The 9,634-nt window shown below is 35.5% G+C and overlaps 1 pseudogene; it reads left to right on the forward strand.

Moving 5' to 3' along the window:
* The first annotated feature begins 6,571 nt into the window (after window positions 1–6,571).
* LOC100015208 (protein kinase C zeta type-like) lies at window positions 6,572–8,226 on the forward strand (annotated as a pseudogene).
* The last annotated feature ends 1,408 nt before the right edge of the window (window positions 8,227–9,634 follow it).

Consider the following 9,634-nt stretch of genomic DNA (forward strand, 5'->3'; position numbering starts at 1 on the left):
CTGTTGTATCATAGGCAAGAGTACTTTGTCTATATTGTGTCTCTTCTTTCAAATTAAATTTTTTTCTTTTCTTTTCTCTTTCTTTCTTTCTTTCTTTCTTTCTTTCTTTCTTTCTTTCTTTCTTTCTTTCTTTCTTTCTTTCTTTCTTTCTTTCTTTCTTTCTTTCTTTCTTTCTTTCTTTCTTTCTTTCTTTCTTCTCTTTCTTCCTTTCTTTCTTCCTTTCTTCCTTCCTTCCTTTCTTCCTTCCTTTCTTTCTTTCTTTCTTTCTTTCTTTCTTTCTTTCTTTCTTTCTTTCTTTCTTTCTTTCTTTCTTTCTTTCTTTCTTTCTTTCTTTCTTTCTTTCTTTCTTTCTTTCTTTCTTTCTTTCTTTCTTTCTTTCTTTCTTTCTTTCTTTCTTTCTTTCTTTCTTTCTTTCTTTCTTTCTTTCTTTCTTCCTTCTTTCTTTCTTTCTTCCTTCCTTCCTTCCTTCCTTCCTTCCTTCCTTCCCTTCTATTCTAAAATCAATACTGTGTATTGGTTCCAGGGCAGAAGAACAGTAAGGACTAGGCAATGGGAGTTAAGTGACTTGCTAGGATCACACAGCTAGAAAGTGTCTGTGGTAAAATTTGAACCCAGGACCTCCCAGCTCTAGCTAGGCCTGGCTGTCAATCTACTGAATCCCCCAGCTGGCCCTTCAAACTATATTTTTTCACAAAAGGAACATGAAGGGAAAAAACCCCCCATCAAATAATAGGGTGTCTGTCATCTAGCTCATTTCTTTGTCTTTTAGTATATGCAATTTAACTGGCCCAGATTTGATTCAACTAATGAACCTATATTAATCCAATACCATATGCAATGTATTATATAAAGTATTTATATATATATATATATATATATATATATATATAAAGAAATATTCTCAAGAATTTTTTGATTGTTGTTGAGTTGTTTTCATTTGTATTTAATTCTTCCTAGCCCTATTTGGGGATATCTTGGCAGGGATATTGGAATGGATTGCTATTTCTTACTCCAGTTCATTTTATAGATAAAGAAATGGAAGCAAACAGGAGTAAGTGACTTGCCCAGGGTTTGAACTCAGGAATCTATCTTCTTCATTCCAGGGTCAGCACTCTATCTGCTGTGCCACCTAGGTGCCCTACTCATTGACTTTACATTCTTCTTTAGATATTTTTTCTTATAAAAATTACTACAATAAATGATTCAAGAAATATCCATGAATGAATATCAATGGAGAAAGTTTTAAATGTGGGATGGTTGCCATCTATTTTAAGGTTTGGCTAGGCAAAGATGACTGTTCATTTCTGGATATCTGTTTTGCAATTAGGGTAAGTTCATACCTAGTGGATGCTATGCTGTCATTTAAAATTTTTAATAGTTTGAATCATCTGTTATTTATTTCCCTGGTTTCATTGAATGTATGCTTATTGAATGCTTATTTGACAATTTTCTATGTAAATTATCAATAAATGGGGAGAGGGGTTGCCTTTGATAGATTACTTGTTTGGAGCATATTTTAGAGTTCTAAATAAAGTGGTTGCTTAGTTGATTCCAGCTTGGGACTTGTTTTGAGAAAGTGTTTGCTTATTTGCATATGAAAAAGTGTAGAACAATGGAGCAAATGGACTATATAGTTTACTTCAATGATTTGCATATGAAAAAAATCTGAGAATTTTTAGATGAACAATTGGGGAAACAGGGGACAGATAGGTGGCTCTGGGGATTGAGAGCCAGGCACAGGGACAGAAAGTACTGGGTTCAAATTAGACCTCAGAAACTTTCTAGCTGAGCCACCATGGTCAAGTCACTTAACTTTCATTGCCTAGCTCTCACCATTCTTCTGCCTTCGAGCAAATATACAGTACTGATTCTAAGACAGAGGGTGAGGTTTAAAAAAATGATTGTTGAAATAGCTACACTAGAATTTTTCTATGATTATAGGATAAATGGATAAGATACAACTGATTATAGATGGATGAAAAATTGGGAGGGATTACTTAGAAAGAAATGCTCATGAACCAAGAAAAGAAGATAGGAGATACAAAGATCAAAGGACAGAATTCAGAATCATGTGAAAAGAGACCATAATTCTTGGGAGGAAATATCACTCATTTGGGGCCGCTTGATAAGGCAAAGAGAGATAATGATGTCTCTTCTGCCACCTGCTGCTCAGAAAAAGAAATAGAAAAAATATACTCTGCTTTCTATTATGATTTGTTGCCCAAAAGGCAGAAAATCACTCCTTCCTACTGTCACCTATTGTTGCTAAGTGGTAGAGAAGAAGAATCTTGAAGCAAAGTAGAAATAGAAAATATTTTGCCAAATTGAGGTTATAGGTCATTACCTTTTCCTTAAAAAATGGCCATACTCTTTTAGCTGAAGATATCTGCTAAGTCTAAAGTTGGAAGTGATGGAAACTGCAATGGTTGTCGAGGAATTAATCCAACTGAGCAAAGGAACATCTTGGAAGCAAAGAAACTTGGACGAAAAGAATCAGAGAAGCTTCAGCTGAGGTTTTGTGTCCACTGAGGTGTTAGTGAAACACAGTTTGGTTTAGCAGTGGAAGCATTTGTTTGACCCAAAAGCCATATTCACCAGATCATGGAACTTTAGAGGTTGTTCCCAAGATAGAAAGAAGAAACTGATGTCTATAATTCTAAACTTGTCAGTTGCCCAGTCAAATGTGTTCCCTATATATGTGCAATTTTAGGTGTTTGAACACTCTCCCCATAGATATTATGAACTGGTGGAAGAGCATAATTGAATTTTATGAATATGATATCATATAAATATTACATAGTTGCTTTGCATTTTCAATGTTGTAAATGATTTGTGTTACCCATTTTTTCTATTTATCTTCTGAACAGTTGCCAAAAATTATTTTTCCCTAAGGCATAAGTATAACAATATTAATCCCCTGTTTAAAAATCCCTATTGAAATATCTTAGACTTCCTCAAGCCTTAAACCTTTAATTTTTTTAATTAAGGAAATTGAGTCCATGTATTTATATGATTGCCTCAAATCACACAGGTAGCAACTTTTGGACCCAGGATTTGAACCTTTATCCTATACCTAGCTTACCTAGCTACTGTTACCTTTCCCTATTTCTTTAGCATATGTCATTGTAGATTTTCCTCCTTTTTGAATAAGTAGGCATATTCATAAGCCTACCAAGTTCCACTATTCATCCAACTTTTATTCCTATCTCCTCATTGCAATGGAAACTGATGTATCCATGCTTTAACCTTGTGGGCTCTGTATTTTTCTTGAGCTAATGCGTCTGACTCCTTTTACCTGGTGTGCTAGCTAAGTGGGCATTCACAGACTTTATTCCATGAAGTAAACAAAGAAGAAATACCCTAGAAAGTTAGAAAAAGAAATGGAATGATCTTCCTGATTTAAGAGATAATCTTCCCCATAATAGTGGCTCTCAGCCTTTTGAGCAAGAGCTAGTCTGTTTTCTCCTCAGTTTTAACTTCATTGCTCTAATATTTTCCTTCTGGGATGTGAGAGTTGTGTAGCATCAGATTAAGGCCAAAGAGACTATCCTGGGTAGCTGCTACTTCATGCTCCCCATTAATGAGAAATTGTTGAATCCTGACATTTAACAGTCTAGCACTAGCCATTCTTATTGTAATCCTAATTAAACTGTATAGTGAACCTTTGCAATAACACTTACAAAAATATTCCTCAAAGGTGAAGGCAAGGGGAAAACATTGACATGATTTCCCTATAGCAGCACAAGCTGTGTAGGAACCATGCAAATTAAGCACAATGAGATGAAATCTAATTAATTCAGATGTGGAATGTGATCATTCCCACTGGGACTGGGCTGAAGTTTACTTGCATGCCATCAATTTGCTGGAGCAAATTGCATTTTCATAGAGGAAACAAAGATGACTTGAGGAAGACTATTTACCTCCATGGTCACTTAATCATACAGATGATAAGATATTCACAAATCACTCTCATCTGTTCCTTCAAGCAGGTTCCCTAAGAATTTCTATTAGGAATGGTTCTGTTAGCAGTGTTTGTTTTTAGGAGTAAAACTCCATTACTTTGACAGTATTCTATTTTTCTAACCTTTCACTAGTTTCTATTTGGTACAAGTAGGGAGGTTTATTGTAGTGATGAAAAAATAGGTAACTGAGCTACATAGTATAACATTGGCTAGACAACATGATCAGTGTTTCCCCCCTCAAGAAATGATTATATATTTTCTTTATTTTTAAAAATTAGATTCTTAAGTTTGTAGTTTGTCCTCTGACACATGACCTAATATGGCATGTGTCCTTCTCCCCACCCCCAGTATCACAACTGCACATTAATCCAGCACAGGGTGGCATCCATTGGTACTGTTGTCACATCCAAATATATCTCTTTTTGCCAGGATACAACATGATGGTCTTCCACTGCACGTGGTTTAGAACTCTTATTACCTTATTACTTTATATATATATATATATGCATATATATATATGCATATATATACATATATATATATGCATATATATATACTACAATAGTCTATATTAATGTGTTTTTTAATACTCCAAGATCAAAATGCTTTCTTTAACTCTTTCATTCTGTTCTGATTAGAATGATCTCTAGAGTCTGATTTTGGGGTGATAATATATCAGGTTTACTGGATAGGATAGCATCATAACCAATAAAATGACATGGTTTTCTCTCATGACCAGGGGTGAACCTGAGTTGATAAATAGATTTTTGGGAGATAATTATTCAGCCCCTCTTTTGACCATCCCCAAACATCTTTAATTGGTAATAGCTAATTAAGGGGACATCCATCAGACTTCAGCCCTTCCCCAAACCCCTACAGGGGGACAGTTACATCCACTGGAAAAGAACCCTTCTCTCCTTCATTTATTAACCAAATTCTGCAGAAAAGGAAGTCGTTCTTTGGGATTCCAAAGGACAAAGAAAATGAAAAAAGCAGTAGACTAGATGGCATTTCTGATCCAGACCTCAGACTCAGATATTCACAGTAATTCTTCCTAATATATAAGAATTAACAAAATTTATGAAAAGTGAATTAAAAAATCCATGGTCTAAACTCCTTAGAATTAAAAAGCATATACTTCTAGAATGTCTCATTATGTTAGATAACAACTCAGTTCAGAATATGGGAACTGTTGTCCATGAATGGGGCAGATACAGTCATATTTCAGGAAAAATGTCAGGTCCTTCATGTTGTGTTTATTGAAATTGATCATCATGCTTATCTAATTTGCAGATAAATTAGAACCAGATAGGGTAGCTAGTACTCCAGATTGTAGTCAGGATATAATAGTTCTATATTCTGCTGTTTTCTAACCATATCTGAAGTTAAGTGGAATAGTGGGTAAAGAATTAATCTTTTTAAAAAATTAATTTAATTTTCCTGCAATTCCATGCAATAATGATTTTCAAAACTTTAAAAAGAATATTGAATCTCTTGAATTCTCTCCCTTTTTCCCCACAGATGGTAAGCAATCTCAGATAAATTTTACGTGTGCAACCATATAAAGTATTTTTTCATATTAATTCTTTGGTAGAAGGAATAAAAAAAAAACTTTAAGAAAGAAAGCAAACTGCATCAGTTCCTTCTCTAGAAGCAGATGGTATTCTTCATCAAGAGCTCTTTGGGATTGTTTTAGATCACTGTATTGCTGAGAATAACTAACATTGTTCATTATATAGAAGTTTTTTACTATGGACAATCTTTTCCCAGTTCTCCTCATTTCACTGTTTCAATTCATGTAGGTCTTTCTAGGTTTTTCTGAGGTTCTCCTGCTCATCATTTCTTACAGAATAACATTTCATTGTAATCATATACTATATCTTATTCAGCCATTCACCAGTTGATGGGTATCCCCTGGCTTTCCAATTCTTTGCCTCTGTAAAAAGAACTGTAGAGCACGCCTTAAAAAGTTCCTTGGGGATTGAGTGATATAGGTTGTCCCTTGTCCTGCACCACAAAAATTGTAGGTGTCAGAAACAGAATTTGAATAGAAATCTACCTGAAGTAAAGACCAGCTCTTTATCCATTATACTACTGCCGCCTCTCAAACTTTTATCTATTAGAAAAGATCTCATATTATATCACAGCTTCAGGCTTCACAATGACTATTTTCTCCATTTTGGACCTATCATTTTTAATAGGAAAATTTATTTTGTGATTCTTAATTCTATTGGAGATGTTATGAAACATTTTACTGCTAATTATATAAGAAACAGAGTTTCTTCCTGTTGTTCAATAAAATTAAGATGTATTTAATAATTTATATATTTAAGATGTATAAGAAGCTCTGTAAGATCAGCTCAGAGTCCTTGCATAATCAATGCCTGGTCCCAGGAATACCTTTTTGGGGAGGTGTTTCTGCCCTGGTGTTCCTATTTCATTGAGTGGGCCCTGTGGTGAAATGAGAAGAGTCTCCTGGTCCCCAGCCTGGGTTCTGAGCCCTGGTCCCTAGCCCCAAGCACTAAAGCCTATGCTGGTGGCCCCTTGGGAGCCAGGTATCTTAGGATACAGACTCAGCTACTTGGGATTAATGCAGGATTGGGTCCAAGATGAATGTGGGCCAGGAGACCATCAGCATCAAAGCACATCACAACGGGGACAGGCTAAAAACAAACCTGGATTAATTGACCACCTCTGATGAACTTTGCAAAGAAGTGAGAGAAATGTGTAGTTTATACCAACTGTAGCAGATTATCCTAAAATGGATTGCTTATGAAGGTGAGTCATATACCATATCATCTCAGATAGAAATGGAAGAAGCTTTTCACCTGTACTGTCAATAAAGAGATGAAGGACTCATCATGTTTTTCTGAGCATCCTAGAGAAGCCAGGAATGCTATGCCCAGGTGAAGATTGGCTGGGGGGGGGCGCTAGAAGATGGGGGAAGTTCTACTGAGTGAGTGGGCTTCTTTTCAAGGCAAACTTTTTAACAGAAGAGCTGTACTGTAGCTCGTGCAGTGAAATGATATGGGGTCTATATAGGTATCATATACTTGTACCATTGACCTGCAAAAGCCATATGGATTTGGTGATATCTTCCCAAAGACTTCAAATAAATTATAAAAATGATGAAGATGATCTTCATCTGAAGAAACACCTGAACTGGTTATATATTCCATCAAACCCAGAAACGTGGTAGCCTTACAAGATGATTCTGAGGATGTTAAGACAGGTATTAATGGAATGAATAGAATTAAAATATCTTGGGGATCTGGAAGCCAGGTATTAATGGAATGGATAGAATTAAAATATCTTGGGGACCTGGGCTGCAGGACATTGATTTAATCAGAGTTATTGCTTGGGGAAGTTATGCCAATACTGCCATTGAAAAAGAATGACCAGATCTATGCCTTGAATGTAGTGAAAAACATTTGGTACATGATGACAAAGAAATTGACTGTGTGCAGACAGAGAAGCATGTATGTGAACAGGCTTCTGGTAACCCATTCCCTGTTGGTCTCCACTCCTGCTTCCAAATTACTAGTTGGTTATTCCTTGTCATTGAGTATGCAAATAGAGAGGATCTCATCCTTCCAAGAAAGCTTCCAGAGGAGCACACCAAGTTTTATGTTGCTGAAATACATCTTGCACTAGATTTCATCCACAAATGAAAAATTATCTATAGAGACTTAAAACTAGATAACCTCTTCTTGGATGCTGAAGATCACATAAATTTAATAGATTATGACAAGCACAGGGAAGGATTGGACCCAGGAGACATGGTTAGCACTTTCTGTGGGACACCAAGTTATATTGCACCTGAAATACTAAGGGGAGAAGAATATGGATACAGTGTGGACTGGAGGGCTCCTGCCCCTTGATGTTTGAGATGATGGCAGGAAGACTGCCATTTGATATAATCACCGATTATCCAGACTTGAACACTGAAGATTACCCCTTCCAAGTTCTTTTTGAGAAGCCTATTCAAATCCCAAGATTTCTCTCTGTCAAAGTTTCTTTCATTTTAAAAGTATTTTAAAATAAGGATCCTAAAAAGAGGTTTAGCTGCCAACAACAAATGGAATTTTCAGATATCAAGTCTCACATGTTCCTCCACAGTATAGATTGGGGTCTGCTGGAGAAGAAGCAAGATCTCCCTCTATTTCACTCTAAGATAACCAATGATTATGGTCTGGAAAACTTCAATGCACAGTTCATCAGTGAACCTGTGCAGCTAATCTCAGGTGATGGCATTCCATTGTGAACAAATTACGTGAATAAACTTTTAAATTTATCCCTAACTTCAGTATGTACATGCAAGGCTGTAAGGTTTTTAGTAGAGGTCAATGATTTTTAAAATTGTTGATGAAAATCAAAGAAGAAAACAGATTTTGGTGGGTGTATTCCTTAAAGTAACACTGATTTTTAAGCATTGGGGCACTGACCTGACTGGCTTCTTTTCTGAGGGAATATGTACATTCCTCTGCTTCACTGTAGAATCTCATGTTCATTACATCCTCAGGAAAGGAAAATTCAAACGACTTTGAAGGTGGAAACTTTCTACAAAACAAAATAATGCAATGACTGAAAATTAAAGAGAATTAATGTAGCACTCTAAAAAATAAAATATTGCAGTAGCATTGAACCTCTAGAAATAAATTTCTTGGAAAAATTAGAAGAATAATTTCAATGCATGAGGATACATTTTAGTATTATTATGGTAGAAAATTATTTTCAATACAGAGGAAGTAAAAAAAAGTATTATGTTTCTTTGTGTATGGAGTTTATGATAAATTGTGTTAATAATGTCAATAGGGGAAGAGGAATACCAAAGTCCCAAACTGAAGTCCATAAATAACACAGTGAAGGATTTTTAAGTATTTCTAATGAATAAATTCAACTAAACTGGAAAATAAGTCTTTTGGGATTCTGTACGGATTTAAAGTGGTAAGGTAGCATGGTGCAATGGGTAAAATACTAAATTTGGATTTGATAAGTTCAAATAACATATTATAAAGGCATAGGATCATAGATTTAGGACTTAAAGACCATCTATTATACCCTCCCCTCCACCTTAAAATTTAGGCAAAAGGAGAATAAGTTACTTTTCCAAGGTTACATGAGTATTAGTATCAAAGGCAGAAGATGAACTCATGTACTCTGATGCCAGAGTCAATACTCTTCACTGTACCATACTGTATAACCCTTATAGCAGCACCTCTGTGAGCCTCTGTGAGTTTTCTGATCTTTGAAAAAATGGAGTTAGTCTAGTTGGTCACAGTGTCTCTTCAGGTTCTAAAACTATCATTCAGTATAGTTCAATGGATGACAACAAGAACTAAGACATTTAGGGAAAAAGGGGGGGGGCAATCTCTCTATAACTTTGGATTATTTCTACAGTTCAATTTTGAACATATCCAAACTCATGCTCCAGGTCTCAAAATATAATCACATTGCTCTAACATGTGCTTCTTTAAGATACCCTCCTTGGAAACTGAAGGGACACCCATCAATTAGGCAATGGCTAAACAAGTTGTGGCAAATGATTGTGATGGGATACAATCCACTGAGGTAAGTAAAGTAAGAGGATTTAGGAGGACATCATAAACAGTAGCAACAATATTGTATGATGATCAATCATGAATGACTTAGTTTTTATAAGAAATACAATG

This window comes from Monodelphis domestica, chromosome 3 (assembly GCF_027887165.1).
Source record: "Monodelphis domestica isolate mMonDom1 chromosome 3, mMonDom1.pri, whole genome shotgun sequence".
Taxonomy (NCBI): Eukaryota; Metazoa; Chordata; class Mammalia; order Didelphimorphia; family Didelphidae; genus Monodelphis; species Monodelphis domestica.